Below are 18422 nucleotides of genomic sequence, written 5' to 3' on the forward strand. Positions count from 1 at the left end.
GATGCCTCCCACCTCCCCCGCCCCGCCGTCCCTCCCGAGCAGCCGGGCGTGGGGGGCGGGGGACTGGGCAGCTTCCCGGCAGGGGGCGCCCTGGCTGCGTGGCCGGGTCGGCCTGCAGCGTTCCGGCGGGGGCGGGGCGGGGGCGGGGTAGGGGAGGGGGAGGGCCGGGGCCCTGGCCGGGGACGGGGCCGGCGGCGGGGGCGGGGGCGGGGGCGGGGGCGGATTGCCCCGGCTGCTAGCCGGGCCCCTCGGCCGCCTTTATAAGCCCGCGGGGGAGGTGGCCCCGGCAGCGTCGCGCTCCCGCCACTCCGCGCCTTCGGTACTAGCGCACCGACCCCACGTCGCTTGTGCCAGGACAGACCCTCGCCCACGAAGTCCGTTCAGGTAAGGACTCTGTGCTGTCCTCCGGCCCCCGGGAACGTGGTCGATCCCGGCCCCTCCTACATCCTTCGCTCGTCCGGGGGTGGCGGCGAGGATGGATATAAATGTCAGGGCGCGGACCTCCGCGCCTCCACACCACCCAGGGCAGCCTTTTGGGGACCCTCAGGCACCTGTTCTGTTCCGGTTTTCGCGCGCATCCGGGGCTCCCGGCAGCGTGCTGGGCTGGGCTGGAGGTTGGACGTGGCGCCCGCGGGGACCGCGAGCTAAGAGGACCGTGCTTGGGATCGCTGCTGTAGTCCTGGGTTACCTGCCTCCCGTGTCTCTGCCCGGGACTTAGACCTTTCATCTATGCCCCTCTCCCTGGCGTCCCGTGACTGAGCAGCCCCGAGGATACCCCCTTGGCGGGAGATCAAGAGACTCAGGCTGCCAACCCCAACCTAGTGCCCTGCCATGCCTCCCACCTGGGAGCCTCTAGATCACGCCACTGCCGCTTGGGGAGGAGGCCAGTGCGTCCAGGTGGGGTCCAAAATAGTTTGGGCCAGAGCCCGGATGAATAGAGCGAGGGAGGCGCTGAGGGTCCCAGAGCCGCATGATGGGGGGTGGGGTGGGAGGAGAGGGGATCTCTGGCGAGTGGGTGTTTATCTGGGAGTTGGGGTGGGCACAGCGGCCGTGGGGGCAAAGCTCTGGAGCCCTGGAAGCCGAGGGAGCCCATGATTCACCTCTGGCAGTGCTCAGGTGAGTGGGTCGCCCAGAGTTGTTTCCCATGCCCACTTTAAATAAAAAACAGTTCAATGCCTGGTCACAATGTTGGTAGTGGATGCTGAGAAAAAGCCCCATCATTGTCCCTCCTGACCCTTTTCCAACACATAATGGGGTCGGGGCCTTTACAAAGGCCTCTGGCTGGAGGAGAAAAAACGCTGGAGATCAAAAGAGGGGGCCATTCTCAGGCCAGAAAGGGCTTTGGACCCTGGGGAAATCTGAGGGGGGCAGGCTTCCCAGGGAGGCGAGGGTCGTTTCCCACACGAGCCAGGACAAAAGCTGTTCATTGAGTGCCTGCTGTGTGCCAGGCCTGCTCCAACACTTCACACGCATCATCTGGTTTACAGATGGGGAAACTGAGGTTTATAGACATTAAGGAAGTGATGAGACTAGGATTCTAACCCAGACTCTAACCCACACAACCTTAGCTTCCCGATTCTACTCTACCACCTAAGAGACGAAAGAGCAGAGCCTTAGTTCTGGCCTCCATTCCTGCCCACCCTCCAAACCTGCTTCCTCTTCAGTCCTCCCCACCTGTCCATCTGGGCCCTCTGTCTCTTTTTTTCTTCCTGAACTTCATGCCTCTGAATTCACTAAGCAGAACGCAGCTCCCCAGCTTTCCCACCCCTGGAGTGAGATCAGCGTGAGTGGCCCCGTCTGAGGCACCACTTGTAAATGGCGAGCATGCCTCGTGGATAAGACTCTTGTGAGGAATAAAACTGAACTGAGGCCAGAAACAAAATACTATCTTCATTCAGGAAATACGAAACTTTGTGCCAAGCCCCTTCTAGGTGCTGGCCAAGGAGCAGTGGAGAGAACACAGCAATATTTGGACATTTGCATAGAATTGGAATCCAGAAATTCACAAGGGAGGAGATTAAAATGCAGTAACACGTGTAAGATTGGTTGCCTAACATTTTGTTCTCACTCAAAGATCAGGCACCCTAGCTGTGTGACCAGAGATGGTTCTGTCCCCTATTATGCTTTGATGTTTTCCTTTAAGCTGAGGCCATCAGTAAACTACCTACCCGTGGTGAATTCTGGATATGACTAATGCGTGCAAGGTGTTGAGCTGGTGTCTGTGCTTAAGAAAACATTGGCTCCAGTGAGCTCTAATCTCAGCAAAAAATGCAACCCTAACCCTGGGTGTATGGTTATGTCACTGCCCCTGACGCCTGGTCACCCACCTTCACCCGGGCTCTGCCCAATCTTTGATTAGCTGCCCTAGAGAGTGGCACGGTGCCATTGCCCATACTCAGAAGCTACCTATCATCCGAGACACAGCCTAGGTCAGGAGCCTGGAGTTCTGTGCCGGGCACGGGTCCAGGCTTTTACCTCTGCAGGACCTCCTGCCCTCTGTCTTACCGTGTCCCAGCTTGGAAATGGAGTGAAACGGAACTCAGCCCCTGCCTGTCCCACTGGACATTACCTATCTGACCCTGCAAGCTAGGTGCTGTCTTCGCCTTACATTTCCTGGGAGGAAACTGGTCTTAGGGGAAGGGATTTGCCCAAGGACACTCAGATGCTACCGGGCGGAGCTGGGATTGAGGGCCCAAGTGGTGAGAATGCCAAGTCTGGTGATCTCTGTGTTGTACCCATCTCCAGGGATGAGGGTATCTAAATCCAGGAGCAGGATCCAGCAGCACAGCCCAGAGACCTTGAAGTAGGCCCAACTGAAGTTATCGATACAAACCCCAGAACTCGAAGAGAGCTTTGCGGGGAGAGTGAGCGAGCTGGGCTGAGAACCAGCGCTCGGAAATCTGCACAGGGCCTCAGGAATGCTGACTCAGCTTTCCCAGGGCAACGTAGTCTCCGGCAGGCTGGAGCTAGGCTGGGCCGTATGGCTTCATTTTTCTTCCATCCCTTCTAGAGGTATCCTGACTTTAGGGGGCAAGGAGCAGTAGCTTGCTGTGGGGAGGAGATTGGAGGTTCATTCCCAGCATTCCTATGTGACCCTGAACCAGTTACTTTCCCTCTGTGAGCCTCAGAAGAAGAAATCATCTGTAATGTGGGTTAATAAGGGACCAGCAAGATCATAAATGGTTTCCAACACTGGGATGAACCGGTGTTGGTGGCTGAGAAGTTCTGTGTTCCCAGGGTATTTTCCTTCACCACTAGCAGGTGATCCATAGGGCATGGGAGAGACCCTGTTTAGGTGAAAGGCCCGGACACCAGGGGAAACCCTGGCTTCTGGGTCAGTATCTTGGGTTCCAGTCCTCGCTGTGTGACCTCAGGCAAATCAGTTGGCCTCTCGAGTGCTGGGTTCACAGTCGGCCCTTAGCAACTTTGGTAGAATGTTCAGGGTCCAAAGAACATTCACGTGAACAGTCTCTATGTTTTCCACCTCCCTATACCTCCCCCCAACAGTTCATGATTGCTCCCAGAAAAAGTTCGTGCTTAAAGTTTTCCATGCTGAAATTCTCAACCTCACTGTGGCATGAAATCAATTGTTTGCATTTAATTTGACTTCTCAAATTAAGGGGTAAAATTTGAGATGAGGGTAGGGGGTTGGGGGAGGAGATGAGGAAAATGAAGTTAAACCAGATGTGTTTTTGTTTAACTGTCGGATGGTGGTTAAACTGCCTGAGTATTACCATGGTTCTTTCTGGATTCCAGTAACCAGGAGTCAGGTTTCACTAAAAATTGTAGTGTGCCTTCCCAGCGAATGTGGGCTTGCCTTCCTCATTATTATTATTATTATTATTATTATTCTATATTCATCTGTGGCCACAAAATACTGAGCAGTGAGAATACCTCACAGATGCCTGGGATTTCAGAGCTGGAAGGTGTTTAGCAGCTAGCTCGGTCATTGAGCTGCTGTGCAGATCAGGGAGATGGAGGCCCAGAGAGGGGAAGGAATTTACCCAGAGTCACCAGCTGCTTAGAGGGGAGCTGGACTGGGAATTCAGTCTTTTGGCTCTAAGGTCCACAACTTCCTTAAAAGTAACCAGTGTTGGGACGCCTGGGTGGCTCAGTCGGTTAAGCTGCTGCCTTTGGCTCAGGTTATGATGCCAGGACCCTGGGATCGAGTCCCGCATTGGGCTTCTTGCTCAGCGGGGAGCCTGCTTCTCTCTGCCTCTGCCTACTTCTCTGCCTGCTTGTGCACTCTCTATCTCTGACAAATAAATAAATACAATCTTAAAAAAAATAAAAGTAACCAGTGCTTTGGATTTGGCCCGTCTCTGTGTCTGTAGTACATCCACAGTGTATCTAGTTTTTGAAAAGAAAGCTGTTCAGGGAGGATGCAGATGGTGTGGATTGGTAGGAAAAGAATCTTCTACTCATTTGAGAGCAGGGCCTGAGTCATGAGGGGTTGATACACTACTGGTAGGACCTTGGGCAAGTCCCCTCTCTGAGCCTCCGTGTCCTTGTTGGTAAGCCCAAATGCCTGACATCCCCAAGACTAGGAATGTCTCTAATTCAGTGAACTGGCTTTCCCATATTTATGGCCCAGGTCATGGCAGGCCTACACAGGCCTAGGGCGCAGATTGCCCTCCAAACGGGGCAGGGGACAGCTGTGGCCGATTGTTGGCTTCTGCAGTGATTTAAAGACCTTGATTTTGTTGTTGCTGTTACTCAGCCACGTGATTTCATTCTACTTTTCTTGAAAGACCAGGGGATGTGGCCACACTGGGCTGCATCCCAGCTGTGTCGCCATGGGTGGAGCTGAGTAACAGCCCCTCTGTCCACTTGATGACAGTCCCCACGGCTCCCTTCTCCCTCATGCCCACTTGTCTCATGGACATGACCTCCCTGCCTTCTGTATTTGCAGTTTCTGGGTGAGGTGCTTTGAGGCTTTGGAAGGAGGTCTCTGATCCCATCCGAATGAGGGCATGGGGTTTGGGTTGGCCCTCAGGGAGCTCAGGGTAAGAATGTGGGACACGTGGAGAGCAGTCCCTCCTTCTGTGGCAGGAGCTTTCTTCCTGCTCTGGTGGTCCCTGGGAAGAGTCTAAGGGCTCTAGAGGTCTAAGGGTGATGGCAACAGCCTGTCAGGACCTAGATAGCTGGCCCGGGGCCTACCCACTTGGGGACAGGCAGCCCTTGGTCCTTCAGGGTACAGATGACACAGCTCCTTCAGGGAAGGGACTCCCTGGACTAGTACCCGTTCACCTAAATGCTCCCAGCTGCCCTCCGTGCCGCTGTCACTCATCCCCGAGACAGGGAACACTGTCTTGCACTCTGAACTCAGGGCTCTGTTGGGCCACCTTTGCTGAGTGCCAAGGCCTAGCCATGACAGGCAGGCATCATGGTGGCAACACAGACCTCCAAGTCACTGTTGTCTGAGCTTAAGTAAGGGCAGTGTGGCAGGCCATGAAGCCTTATGGTCAAATACAGGGGGTCTGAAAGTAGCTGCCTGGACGGAAGATTCCAGAAGGTCACCACAACTGTTCTGGGGGTACAAGATGAACAAGGAGGTCAGTTACCCCACCTGACAACCTGATAGTAACCACGGGCCCCCACATGGTCCTCCCACTTGCGGAGGAGCTCAGAAATGGGCCCCGTGTGGATTTGTATTTTATAAGTACCTGCTGGGGCACCAGGCATCTTGAACATGATCTCTGATCCCTTCTCTCTTCCTCACCTCCTGCCCTTTTGCAGACTGAGGTTCAGAGGGTAGACATGCTGGGGTCAAACCCTTCCCCAGTACTTTTGACCCAGGGAAGGGAGGAGAGGGGAGGGGAGGCTGGGAGGCTATTTCTGGGAAAAAGACCTCCAGGACAACTCCCCTTTCCCCAACCCAAAGTCCCGTGGAAGTATCTTCACTCTCCCAGACCTCAGTTTGTGGTTTGGGTGAGTGAATTTCATGAGGTCAAGTATGTAAGCTGCCCGGCAGAGCTCAGCAAACATTTTGTGTTCTTTAAAAAAGTGTTTAGGTGGCTTTTATTCGAAAAGCCATAAATCCAACCTTTAAAAGGATCTGTCATGGGACTTTTTGTTAAGTCAATCTCTTGCCTCCTTTGATCTACCTTTTCACTTTGTCTAGGAAACAACGAGGGTGGGAGGTGTCTTCTCAGATCTCAGGCTGAGGCTCCCAGGTCTCTGTCCTGTAATCCCCCAGGCCTCTTGTAGGCGGTCACTGAACCGCGTCAGGATTGACCTGCCTGAGTATCTTTGTCAATTTCTCCCTCCACCTGTGCCCACGTTGACTTACCACCAGCTCCTTAGCATACAGGAGTTAATAACTTACCCATCTGCCACCATTCTGGGCAGAAAGTGTCTCAGCGGATTCTGAGTCTCCCTCCCCTCCCTCCCTCTTAGCACTGTTGTAGGTCCTGTTTTCTCTGCCTCCTTTAGTAAGTGTCGCCCACTCCCCGTGCCATATGTCCCAACGCTCACTAATACCTACTAGCATTGCCAGGCCAGGGGTGGCCCACTGCCTCACCTGGAATTGCTCATTTGGTCTTAACAGCAGCTCTGGGTGGCCAGGGCTATTATCCCCAATTTACACAGGAGGAAACTGAGGCACGAAGTCCCCTAGTATTGCCAATATACATTTGTCCCCCAGTATTGCCAATCCATCCACTCATTGCTGCTTCCTTTTCTGTGACATCAATGATACAATCCATTTTCCTAGGAGAATCTGGTTCCTTCCTTACTATGAAATCATCAAACTTGATAATTCATATTTCGGTTCAGTTAGCCAGCTATCAAGGATGAAAAACAGGGCTCCTCCCGACAGCCCTTCCAAACCCTTGCCTGGGTGGGTCACTTGAGTATTTTTTTTGTGTGAAAATGATGTGGGTTTTTTTTCCCCCTTTAACCTAATCCTGATAATTAATGTCTAAGGGCTTACTCTGCGTCAGGAACACGGAGCTCATCTCTTTGAATGACTGTAGTGTGTTTTTTCCTTCTCTCCATTTTACAGAGGAGCAAACTGAAACTCAGTGAAGCTCTAACTTCCCACGGACACACAGCTGCAAAGGGGAAAGAGAACCAAATCCTGGTCTCACGTGGTCTTGGCTTCATCTGATTAGCATCTGAATTCAAATCTTTGTTTGTATACAAGCCCTCAGGGGATGGTGCTGTCTACATTTATTTTCACTGGAACCATCTGCCTCTGGGGTTTGCAAAGTGTGGTAGGAGGCCCCAGGGGTGGGGGTGGGGAACCGAGTAGGCGGTCCTCTTCTGGCTTCTGTTCTCTCAGACAGTGGGTCTCAATGGACCTGGACACCTCCTTTCTGGTCCAGAGGAAGGAAGTGACATTCGTGGTGGGAAGCAACCTCAGAAAGCCAGAGGAGGCTGAGTTTGAATCCCTGCCCTTTTTCATGCTTTGTGATCTTGGGCAAGTCCCTTTCCCTCTTGGCTTCCAGTTATCCCACCTGACAACTAGGACTTGTATTGAGGCAAGGCCTTCAGGGCTTTTCTAGCTCTTTTGTGGCAAATAGTTACACTGACTCCCAGTCAGATACCATCACTCAGCCACCGCTCTTTTTTTTCCCCCAACTTCAGGGCCTTCTAAATGCAGTCCTCCAGGCAGCCCTTTTCACCAAATTAGAGTTGGCACGAGACTGAAGGATATCCCAGAACCAAATTAGATCTGGTCATTGCATGGAGGGTGGAGAAGGGACAGGCCCATGGAGGCCCTAGGTCATTGTCCCCTGGCTCCTCAGTCTCCTTTCCTTGTACAGGAAAGCAGGAGGCGCTCAGAGCTAGACTGAGCCAGAACTCCCCTCTGGTGCCAGGTGGGGACCTTTCCTGGGGCGCACCGTGGTGCCCATGTTTAGTCCTCAAGGTGGGGGCGGTGCTGGCTTCTAGGGATGTGATGACCCAGGTTGTATAGTGAGAGTGGAAAGAAAGAGGCTGGTTGGTCCTGAAGAGTTACGCTCACCCCTACCCCACCCTCTATGATAGTACTGTTATGCCCCCAAAATGGGTCCGTGATTAAGAGCAAGACTGATAGAAAGCGAAGGTCAAGCAAAGCTTTATTTAGTGCCAAGCATCAAGAATCAAACTGACCAGCCAGGGCCACGCCTCTTACAAGAGGGCGACCTTTCTCTGTTTCACAGACTAGCTTTTAAGGGCAAAGGCCATGTGGTCGGGCCTGGCCACGCACAGGTGGCCAATGAGATTGTATCACACAGAGAAAGCCGCACAGTGATGTTAGGTGACCAATTGAATTACAATTTACCCTATAATAGACATTTGACCTAGCCTATCACACCTTGGTAACTAGGGAGACAGTGTGCATCCCCCCACTGATTGGATGTCTCCACCTGGCCTGACCCACCCTTGTATCTGGGCTTTGTTACCTGGAGCTGGTTTCTGGGACTTGTTTTTAAGTGAAGTCCTCTGGGGGAAGGGGAGCAGGGATAGTTTAAGGGTTAAACTACGTTATTATTTTAACCTTGATGGAAGCCTCTAGCTAAATAGGTCCTTACAGTACTAATGGTAGTAAGAATGGTAGAGTAATAATAGTGGAATCACTAACATTTGGGGCGCCTGGGTGGCTCAGTCGGTCAAGTGTCTTGTCTGCCTTGAGCTCGGGTCATGACCTTAGGGTCCTGGGATGGAGTCCTGCATGGGGCTCCCTGCTCATCGAGGAGTCTGCTTCTCCTTCTCCCTCAGCTGCTCCCCCTGCTGTGTGCTCGCTCCCTCTCAAAAATTTTAAAAATAAATTTAAAAAGAATTAATGACTTTCGGATATATTTTGAATATTTATCATGCACCGAGCCATTCTGGTTAAGTGCTTTGTGTATATACACTTTTAATCGTTCTAGCGACCCATTCTCCAAGCGAGGGAAATGACTCAGAGGTGAAGCAATGTGCCTGACTTGCCGGGCTGGTGAACCCAGGACTTCTGCCCAGATTTTAATTCACGTTCTTGTGTCCCTGCCGCTGGCTCCCTCCCTGGCTCCGCACTTGCTCTTCCCCAGCCCAGCAGCCGAGGCCTCCTTTGTGATGGGGCCACCCCTTTCCCTGGGGAGGGCGCCCTTCCCTGCAAGACACCTCCCACCTACCAATGAGGACAGCCCGGCAGATGGCATCTTCCCTTTGGCAGGTTAGAAAACCTGGGGTCCCGAGGAAAGAAATGGTCATCCCTGCTCCAGGGGATTTAGTGTTCTACCTGTCCCCTGGGCCTCGTGTGAATCGATGGCCCCAGGGTGCAAAGGCAAGCAGCTGAGAGGGGCAGTGGACTGAGGGGGGCGGGCCTGGCCTTCCCAGCTCCGGTTCCAGGGTTCCAATTCTAGCTTTTGTTCTAATCAGCCACGTGATGCTGGATGAGTTACTGTGAGACTCCCAACCTCAGCTCCTATCTTACTTTTCCATTTTTAAAGCCCATTTATTTATTTATTTGAAATCTCTACACCCAATATGGGACCTCGAACTTGCAACCCTAAGATCAAGAGTCATATTCTCTGGAGCACATGACGGGCTCAGTCAGTGGAGCATACGACTCTTGATCTTGAGATCTTGAGGTTGTGAGTTCAAGCCCCACATTGGGTGTAGAGATTACCTTAAAAAAAAAAAAAAAGGTCCATGCTCCACCAACTGAGCTGGCCAAGTGTACTTTTAAAGCCCTTTCTTATTCGTGAACTCACTGGATCCTTAAAACAGCCCCCCCAAAATACTGTCTTCATTTTGCAAAAGGGGAAAATGAGAAAATGAGGCTTAGGTCAAACCAATGGCAAAAATTAGCCCCAAATTCAGATCAGGATCCCAGGCCAATGCTCTTTCTCCAGATGTATGCTGAAGACTCTTACAATCTGATTGTCTATGGGGTATCTGCCTTGGAGTATGGTTTTTCTGGAGGGCAAGAATCTCATCGAATCCTTGGTGAACTCCAGTGTCTAGCAAGGTGCCTGCCTTCGGCATATGCGTGTCATCCTTGAGTTAAGGAGAGGCTGCCGCACCTGGCAAGGCTTTCCCCAGCCCTGCTGGACTCTCTCACCACAGGGAAACCTGTGGAGGCTGGTCCTGCTGGGTGTGACACCTGAGCTACCCCAGGAAGAGCCTGGCTGCCCTTCCGTTGATGTCTTCACATCTCCGCTGATGATACCAACTCATAAATAGTTTGGTAGTGATTGGCAGCAGGACAAGTCAGTTTCCTTATGGGCAGCTCAGGTCCTTAGGTATGGGTTCTCCCAACGACTTCTGACTGGTCTTTTCGTCCGTTTTATTTACAGATGTACCCTCACCTCAGTGCCAAACAACTTTAACTTCCTTTTTTTTTTTAAAGATTTTATTTATTTATTTGACAGACAGAGATAACAAGCAGGCAGAGAGGCAGGAAGAGAGAGAGGAGGAAGCAGGGTCTCCGAGGAGCAGAGAGCCCGACGCGGGGCTCGATCCCCGGACCCCGGGACCACGATCCGAGCCGAAGGCAGAGGCTTCAACCCACTGAGCCACCCAGGTGCCCCTAACTTCTTTAATAATAATAGAAATGGCTGTCATCTGCTCCATCAATGTGTACTGTGCTTTTTGGCACATAGTACACAATGCATATTTGATGAATGAATGAACTTGCGCATCACACCCCCAGGCAGGGGCCTCAACAGAGGTTTCCCGGAAGGGGAACCTGCCTGTCACCTCACCCCTGCCTGGGGTAGCCCCTACCTGTGTCAGCTCCCTAATTGCCCAACACTGCCCACAGCCAGCAGCAGCAGAGATTAGCATCTTTCCCGGTGAGGAGAAACCGTGACCGCTTGGAAGGAAGTACGGCTGTGATCCGGAGTACCCAGAGGCAGAAATGAGGCTCAGTGCAGTTCAGTAACTTGCCCGGGGTCACAGAACTGTGAAGCTGGAATTTGGACCCAGAGCCTAGAGTCTTTCCTCTTGTTCCATCCCAATCTGCTGAGCAGGTTGGTTTTGGCTCTGGTGTGTCTGTCTACGGATGTCTGGTCCAGAGTTCCAGGCCTGACTCCAAGCAACCTCAATGTATTTAGTAATGATAATAAGAGTGGTCTTTCACCGAATCCCGTAAGTGTGCTTGGCCTGCTAAGTAAGTGTTCGACACACCCTTCTCTGTTTGGGTGACTTAGCCTCCCCATCGAGTAGGGACAAATCGCTCGTTTTAAAGGTTAAAGAGTAGAAGCACAGCAGGGGGCTCAAGGTCATGCAGCTCATAAGCAGTTAAGCCAGAATTTGAACCTGGGCAGCCTGGCTCCAGAGTATGGGCCCGTAATCATTTAATACTAGATAAATCTCTGCAGGCCAGATGTGTAAACTCCTGAACCTCCTGGTTTTTCCGGAGCCAGACTCGGGGAGGAGGTACAAGGCAGAAACAGACTGCATGACACTGAGCCGAGGAGTGCGAAGTTTATCTGTCCCCTGCGTGGTTCCTGGAGGCAGGGAGAAATGGGGGTGGGGGGCACAGCAGGGCAGTCCCGGTGTCTCTGGGATCCTGGGTCAAAGGAAGGCCAGGGCAATTAGCAGACTGAAACCACTGTTAACTCAGAAACCTCAGTGGGAGATTGGCCCCAGCCTCAGTCCAGAAATCTGGCCTCCGGCCTGACCCTCCTGGGTTTCTGTCCCACCCTCCTAAGGTCTTCCTGGGTTGGGAAACGTCAGAGCGCTGGCTTAAGTGAGAACCTGGCACTGAAATTTCCTCTTTCACGGAATCCCCGGGCTGGCCTGCCTGTCCCATTTCCTCCCCCCAAAAGGAAGTGGATCCTGTCCCGTAGGGTAGCTACGTGATTGGATTTGCCCAACCAGCACCTGGCCACAGAGAGCTCAGCTGTGCAAGGCCTCTAGCTGGGGCAATGAGACAGGCCGGCCAACCTTCTCAGCCAGTCACGGAGGGTGAAATATGGGCAGAACGCCTGTCTTGTTGGTTTGGCCAAGGCAGGCCCCAGAGGATTCCTGTGAGAGGCCAGTACTGGCCTGTGGGTTTGTCCCCTCTGAGGCCTGAAGTGGCTCCTGGGTGGGGAGGGAGGAAGAAAAGGAATTCCCCTGCTCCACCATATTCCGATATTCCGGCTTGAGTGGCCTTGCTCGATATTCCGATGTTCCGGCTTGAGTGGCCTTGCTCGTCAGCTCACCTGGGTGTGTCAGCTCACCTGGGTGTGTCAGCTCACCTGGGTGTGTCAGCTCACCTGGGTGTCGACTTCTTAGCACCTGTCAGGGTGGAGAAAGGAGGAAGCAGCGTCAGCAAGGGGGATGAGATGAATGCGGAGGACGTTCGTTCATCCATTCATTCAACAAATATTTTATTAGCCCAGCTCCCTGCTGGGCCCAGGGCTAGGTGCTGGAATTCATGAGTGAATCTGGTCCAGTTCTTCCTTCAGAGAACGTCCAGTGTTTGGGGAGATGCTCAGGTGGACAGGCCCCTGCAGAGTCCCAGGTGGTGTAGGATGAAGGAAAGAAAGTTCGAGAGCCGTGGGACCAGAGGCGGGGGGGCCTCCTCACCAAGCCTTGGGTAGAATGACCACAAGGGATTTCTGGAGGAGGTGGCGTTAGATCTTTTTTTTCCCCCTCCCTCCAGCAAATATTTTCTGAGGATCTTCTATAGGCAGGTGTGGTTCTAGGTACAGGGGGGTAGAGCAGCAACCACCACCAAGTCCTCCAGGAACTCCACGGTACTGGAAGAGACAGACCATAAAGTAAGGTAATTTCAGACAGTGGGAGTGCTGGGAAGAAAATAGGATTGTAAAATAGTAGGGGGACTGGGGAGTCGTGGGGGCCTCTTCACCTGGCAGGGCAAGGAAGGAAAGGATGTGAGATGCGGCCTCTGACCTGAAGGAGGAGGAGTGAGACCAGCATTGTCCTGGGGAAGAGTGTTCCAGGCAGGGGATGGGCCAGCACCAAAGCCCTGAAGGGGTGGGGGGAAAGCTGGGCGGACCAGGTGTGAGTGGTGAGTGGTGCGGGTGGGGGCCAGGAGGTGATGTCAGAGAAGTGGGCAGGACCCAGAGCTTGCAGACCTCCCAGCAGCTGTGGAGGAATGAGCAGAGCAAGTAAGGGGTTGGGTGATCTCCCGTTTGCTGGATGGCCCCTTAGGTTTGTGGGGTCCCCAGGCACTCAGCAGGGAGGCTGCTTGAGATGCTTTCCCACTGCCCCTCCCCCACCAGCACTCTCTCCAATCAGTAAATCAATCGATCAGTCTTGAAAATAAATAAATAAGTAAATCCATTTAAAGTCCCTATGAACCATCATCCACTACCAGGACTAGAATATTGACAGTAATTTACACATTCCTCTGAGCTCCTCCAACCTCCGCCAATTGCCTGTCTTCACGGGCGGGGGTCGGGGGGCAGGGGGGGTGGAGAGTGGTGGTGTAATCACTCCTGAATCTAGGGTTTCCCATTCCCAGTTTTAAGTTCTCACATTTATTTATTTAGAAAGGTGTTACTTATTTGGGAGAGAGGATGAGCGGGGTGAGGGTGTGAGCAGAGGGAGAGGAAGAAACAGAGTCCCCACTGGATGCAGGGCCCGCGGCCCATTCCAGGACACCGAAATCCTGACTTGACCCCCAAGTCAGAGGCTTAACTGACTGAACCACCCAGGTGTCCCTATATACACTGCACAGAGGTGTCCCGTATTTTATGTAATAATCTCCTTGGACTTGGTTGTAAGTGAATCTTATGTTGCTGAAATTGATCCGCTTGCTGCCTATGGCTGTATTTCTTTCATCGTTGTTTAAATAGACGCCAAGCGTGGAGCCAGATGCAAGGCTTGAGCTCACAACCCTGGGATCAAGACCTGAGCTGAGATCAAGAATTGGCCGCTTAGCCGACTGAGCCATCCAGGCGCTGCAGTGGTTTTTTTGTTTGTTTGTTTGTTTGTTTTTAAAACTGTTTGCTGTGTATGTCATTTATATACCAGCTAACTGTTTCAGAATTTTATTTAATTTCTTGTTGATGGCACTGGGGTTGTGTTCAGGTTTTTGCTAGTATAGGAAAAGTACCTACGAAGATTCATGTGTATGTTCTCTAATGCGTGCAGCTAGGATTTCTCTTGATGAATGTCCACCTAGCCACCGATTGTTGGGCCATAGGGCATGTGAAAATTTGTTCAGCGTTACAAGAGAAGAGCAAAATGGTTGGATCTCTTTGCACTCCCACCAGTAACGTATAAGAAGTTCTGCTCTTTGTGTCTTCTGTAACACGTGGTGTTGTCAGACTTCATTATTTCCAACCAGTAAGTGTAACGACTTCTCGTTGTAGACCTTGATTTGCAGTTCCCACATTTCTGGCGGGGTTGAGTAAGTGTGTAAGCCTATGTGTGAGTCTTCTTTTGGTAATGTGTTTTGCTTATTTTTCTATTTGTCTTTTTTTTTGGGGGGGGGGCATTTTCTTACTGGTTTGTCATCGTATGAGTCTAATCATATTTTGGAAACTGGACATTCTAAAATTGAATATAGGTCAATTTAGCAGTTTATTTATTTATTTATAATTTTACTTAGTTGTGAGATAGAGAGAGCACAAGCAGGGGGAGTGGCAGGCAGAGGGAGAAGCGGGTTCCCCTGCTGAGCAAGGAGTGCAGTGTGAGCCTCAATCCTAGGATCCTGGGATCATGACCTGAGCTGAAGGCAGACACTTAACCCACTGAGCCAGTTAAGAGAGTTAAGAGAGAGGGAGAGAGCAGGGGAAGGAGCAGAGAGAGAGAGACAAGCAGACTCTGCAGTGAGCAAAGATCCCGATGTGGGGCTTAATCCCCAGACCTCAAGATCATGACCTGAGTCAAAACCAAGAGTCAGACACCACTGACTGAGCCACCCGGGTGCCCTGAGCACCTAACTTTATTTTTTGGACAGAGAGATTACAAGTAGGCAGAGAGGCAGACAGAGAGGGGGGAAGCAGGCTCCCTGCTGAGCAGAGAGCCTGATGCAGGACTCAATCCCAGGACCGTGAGATCATGACCAGAGCCGAAGGCAGAGGTTTCACCCACTGAGCCACCCAGGCGCCCCAGCACCTAACTCTTAATCTCAGCCCAGGTCTTTTTTTTCCAAAAAGATTTTATTTAATTATTTGTCAGACAGAGCACCCGCGCAAGCAGACAGAGCAGCAGTCAAGGGAGAGGGAAAAGTAGGCTTCCCGATGAGCAAGGAGTCTGATGCAGGACTCAATACCAGGACTCTGGGATCATGACCTGAGACAAAGGCAGATGCTTAACCAACTGAGCCACCCAGGTATCCCTCAGCCCAGGTGTTAATCTAAGGGTCATGAGTTTAAGCCTTGCATTGGGTTCCACACTGAGCCTGGAGACTACTGAAAAGGAAAGGAAAGGAAAGGAAAAGGAGAAGGAAGAAATTGTATACCCTTTTCTTTTCTTTATTTCTTTCTTTTTTTTTTTTTTAAGATTTTATTTATTTATTTGACAAAGAGATTCAACGAGAGAGAGAACACAAGCAGGGGGAGTGGGAGAGGGAGAAGCAGACTTCCCGTCAAACCGGGAACCCAATGTGGGGCTCGATTCCAGGACCCTGAGATCATGACCTGAGCCAAAGGCTCAACCACCCAGGCGCCCCGCATCTCCATTTTCATAATAGTTGTGTCTTATCTCTATTTTGTATTTTTTTAAAATTAATCTTGCTTTAGGTTGATTGACTTTTTAAAAAGATTTTATTTTTGTATTAGAGAGAGAGACAGCAAGAGAAGGGAACAGAAGCAGGGGGAGTGGGAGAGGGAAAAGCAGGCTCCCCGCCGAGTAGAGAGCACAATGTGGGGCTTGATCCCAGGACCCCGGGATCATGACCGGAGCCGAAGGCAGATGCTTAGTGACTGAGCCACCCAGTCCCCCCTTACTGACCTTTTTTTTAAAAGGACATTCTTGTGGTTTTGATCTTTACAAATGAATCTTTGTTCTCAGTAGTGTTGATTACAGTTCTTTATAATCTTTTATTTTCTTTGGGTTGCTTTTTTTCTAACTTCCTAAGTTAGATGCCTAACACAATACTTTTTAAAATCCATTTATTTATTTGAGAGAGGAGGGGGTGGCCATAGGGGCAGAGGGAGAGAATCTTCAAGCAGACTCCCTGTTGAGTGGAGCCCCATGAGGAGCTCAGTCCCACCACCCATGAGATCATGACCTGAGCTGAAGCCAAGAGTTGGTCGCTCAACCCACTCAGCTACTCGGGTGGCTCTTCGCTCATTAATTTGTACCCTTTCTTTGCTGCATTCTGTACTTTTTGATATATCAGTGTTTTTATTATCACCCAGTTCTAAGTAATTTCAGACTTCTACTATGATTTTTCTTTGATCTATGAGTTATTTAGAGATGCTTTTCATCTCTGGTTGTATAGGGAATTGTTTGTCCTTTTCAAAACATGATTTCTAAAGAACATGAAATAAAAGAACATGACTTCTAACTTAATTGTACCATTGTCAGAGAATGTGGGCTTTGCGGAAACTGGTCATTTAAAATGAGAGACTTGGAGGGGCGCCTGGATGGCTCAGTCGGTTAAGTGTGACTCTTGATTTCCAGCTCAGGTCATGATCTCAGGGTTGTGGGATCGAGCCCTGACTGGGGCTCTGTGCTTAGCAGTGTCTGCTCCTCTCCCTCTCCTTCTGCTCCTTCCCATGTGCTGTCTCTCGTTCTTTCTCTTTCAAATTAATAAATCTTAAAAAAAAAAAAAAATCCTTTAAAATCCTTTACTCCTAGGGTGCCTGGATGGATCAGCGGGTTAAGCCTCTGCCTTCAACTCAGGTCATGATCTCAGGGTCCTGGGATCAAGCCCCACATCGGGCTCTCTGCTCAGCGGGGAGCCTGCTTCCCCCTTCCCTCTCTCTGCCTGCCTCTCTGCCTACTTGTGATCTCTCTCTGTCAAATAAGTAAATAAAATCTTTAAAAAAAATCCTTTATTCCTTTAAAATAAAATAAAATGAGAGCCTATGACTCTTGATCTTGCGTTTGTGAGCTTGAGACCCATGTTGATTGTAGAGATGACTTGAAAATAAAATCTTAGGAGTGCCTGGGTGGTTCAGTCGTTAAGTGTCTGCCTTCAGCTCAGGTCATGATCCCAGGGTCTTGGGATTGAGCTCTCATTGGGCTCCCTGCTTAGTGGGAAGCCTGCTTCTCCCACTCCCCCTACTGTGTTCCTTCTCTCACTGTCTCTCTGTCAAATAAATAAATAAAATATTTAAAAATAAATAAAATAAATCTTAAAAACCAATAAAAATAAAGGAGAGACTTGCTTTTATGGGCTGGTATGTGATCAATTTTTTTTTTGAAGATTTTATTTATTTATTTGACAGAGAGATCACAAGTAGGCAGAGAGGCAGGCAGAGAGAAAAGAAGGGAAGCAGGCTCCCCGCTGATCAGGGAGCCCGATGTGGGGCTCGATCCCAGGACCCTGAGATCACATACTGAGCTAAAGTCAGAGGCTTAACCCACTGAGCCACCCAGGTGCCCCTGTGATCAATTTTTAAAATGTTTTGAGTGTTCCTGAAAAGAATGTGTCTGTGTTCTTTTATTTCTGCCGTCCTAGATTTTTATTTCATTTTATCTTGCTTTTCTTTCATTTTAATGTTTCATTTACTTAAAAAAGATTGCCAGCCATAGTTTTTCCACACAAAGGCCAGATTAACATTTGCTCATGTTTCTTGGTCTCCCTCTTAAGCCCTTATATCCACTGACTTGTCGTTCAGATTAAAATTTTCCAGATTTTTTAGTACTGAGTTATTTTTGGATATATGGTCTTGTTCTTTCCTTTGATCTGGGAGTTTTTTTTTTTTTTAATTTTTATTTATTTATTTGATGGAGAGACACAGCAAGAGAAGAAACACAATCGGGGGAGAGGAAGAGGGAGAAGCAGGCTTCCCACCAAGCAGGGAGCCCAACACGTGACTTGATCCCAGAACTCCGGGATCTTGACCTGAGCTGAAGGCAGAGGCTTAACCCACTGAGCCACCCAGGCGCCCCTAGAGGGTGTTTTTTGGGACAAACTTGATCCCTTCAATGTAGTCTTTAACATCCGAATGACAGTTTAGCTGGATATAAAATTCTTGCTTCAGATTCTTTTCCTTTGGTACTTTGGTCAATTCAGTTTGATATATATTCCTTTGTAAGTGATCTGTTTTTCTCTAGACTTTAGAATATTTTGTTGTGTTTTAATATTCACTATAATATTTTTAAGTGTGTGTTTTTCCTTCTCTGTCCTGTTTGGTTTATTTGGGGCCCTCATCTTTAGTTCTATGGTTATTGTCATTATTTCTTGAAATACCTAGATATTGGGACTTACACTATCTTTCTTTTTGTTGACGTACAGTTCATACAATAAAATGCACAGATGTTAAGTGTACAATTCTGTGTGTTTTGACACGTATGCATTACCTTACAACCATGATCCCAATCTAGATTTAAAAAACATTTCTCTCTCTCCAGCTGTTTCCCTCTTGCCCCTGTCC

At 50.1% G+C, this 18422-nt stretch overlaps 1 protein-coding gene across 2 annotated transcripts in view; it reads left to right on the forward strand.

Annotated features, from left to right (window-relative positions):
- ALPL (alkaline phosphatase, biomineralization associated) overlaps positions 1-18422 on the forward strand; it is a 56734-nt gene that overhangs the window by 550 nt on the left and 37762 nt on the right. Inside the window, exon 1 of one of the 2 annotated variants that reach the window (XM_004741264.3) lies at positions 205-384. The exons of the other annotated variant lie outside the window; for it this stretch is intronic. The gene's annotated coding sequence lies outside the window, so the exon portion shown is untranslated. Of the gene's footprint in view, positions 1-204; positions 385-18422 lie in introns of those variants that run through there. 2 annotated transcript variants of the gene reach the window in all.

This window comes from Mustela putorius, unplaced genomic scaffold (genome assembly GCF_011764305.1).
Source record: "Mustela putorius furo isolate JIRA1106 unplaced genomic scaffold, ASM1176430v1.1 tig00003853_pilon_pilon_pilon, whole genome shotgun sequence".
Lineage (NCBI taxonomy): Eukaryota > Metazoa > Chordata > Mammalia > Carnivora > Mustelidae > Mustela > Mustela putorius.